The following is a 1,224-nucleotide window of genomic DNA, read 5'->3' as shown; positions in this document are numbered from 1 at the left end:
GACATTTTGTCCCGTAACGCTCGCCGTACTGTTGGGGGGGAGAAGCGGTGGGGGGGAGATGTTCATGTTGCTGCAGTCTGCAGTCCGGACGTTAGATGTCGCTGAAAATTACACACTGTAGCTTTAACATTTGTAAATCAAAAATTCACATCTTAATCAATAAACATCAATAATAATAATGAAATGCCTATAAACCATGGTAAATCATTTTCAGGCAATGTACCTTTAAGTTACATTGAGTATCATGTATTAGTGTAGTGTAAAATATTTTAACAAAATTAGAATCATGTACATTTGTATATTAATCATGTATTAAGTGCAAAAAATAACCTTTAATAATACTGTCTTGTTTTTATCTCCCAATTGTGCATTTTCTCATCTATTTCCAGTAAAACAGGTGGGACATTTGTTACCAAGGCAGAAAGTAAAACACTGACGTGCCCGTGGTGTTTCTTGGGGGAGACCCCGTACATGTTTCCCCGCAGCCAAAACGTAGTGGATGCTAATTAGCGGCTAAGCTAACGGCGGCTAACAGCGCTTGCTACTCACCGTGCGCCTCAATATTCACAAGCCTTTAACGTGGGTGACCACGTCTCACACATTCCACAGATCCGGTATCTTCCAATTTCCCACACAACGAGGAGGTCCGGTCCGTTTCCTGCTTCTCCCAGTTCTACAACAAGGGAGCTTTGGTTTAGCATTTAGCGGCTAGTTAGCTTCTTGTTAGCATCCCGTTTTTGTCACTCACCAAAGGTTTTTAATGGTGATGTTGAAGCAGAGATGGGTCGGATCGCTCTCTCCTCCGTGTTCGAAGCGGATTTTGGTTGAAAATGTTCAGTTTTGATCGTTTGGTAGACTTTGCTGTTTTCAGGTTCAATGTTCTGTGAACGGGCCTCTCGCTCCGGCAGAGAACAAAGTTAGAGCAGCAGAGGTGGGCGGGCTTAGCTCTAGCAACCAATGGATGATCGGCTTTTCTCTTTGGGCCTATGATGGGCCTTCACAAGCTCAATATGTTGGATTGAGACATTTACTGTTGAATCACAATGATACAATAGAAAGAATACAGACTTTGGGTACTAAAACCCACTGGGTTACATATATATAAAATAAATAGTAAGGGTCGGATATCACTAAAAGCACGTAACTCAGCTTTCAAGTCTGGTGATAAAGAGGCACTGAGAACAGCGCGTGCCAACTTAAACCATGCCATCAGATCAGCAAGCA

The 1,224-nt window shown here is 42.5% G+C and overlaps 1 long non-coding RNA gene across 1 annotated transcript; it reads right to left on the bottom strand.

Moving 5' to 3' along the window:
* Window positions 1–49: 49 nt before the first annotated feature.
* On the bottom strand, window positions 50–911 carry LOC107097465. The gene is made up of 3 exons (XR_001481839.1): window positions 749–911; window positions 550–673; window positions 50–101 (listed from the first exon to the last, which is right to left on the bottom strand). It is a non-coding gene; the product is annotated as an uncharacterized LOC107097465 (long non-coding RNA).
* Between the last annotated feature and the right edge of the window lie 313 nt (window positions 912–1,224).

This window comes from Cyprinodon variegatus, unplaced genomic scaffold (assembly GCF_000732505.1).
Source record: "Cyprinodon variegatus isolate N-32 unplaced genomic scaffold, C_variegatus-1.0 Scaffold699, whole genome shotgun sequence".
NCBI classification, from domain to species: Eukaryota; Metazoa; Chordata; class Actinopteri; order Cyprinodontiformes; family Cyprinodontidae; genus Cyprinodon; species Cyprinodon variegatus.
This window is presented reverse-complemented; position numbering and strand designations above follow the sequence as displayed.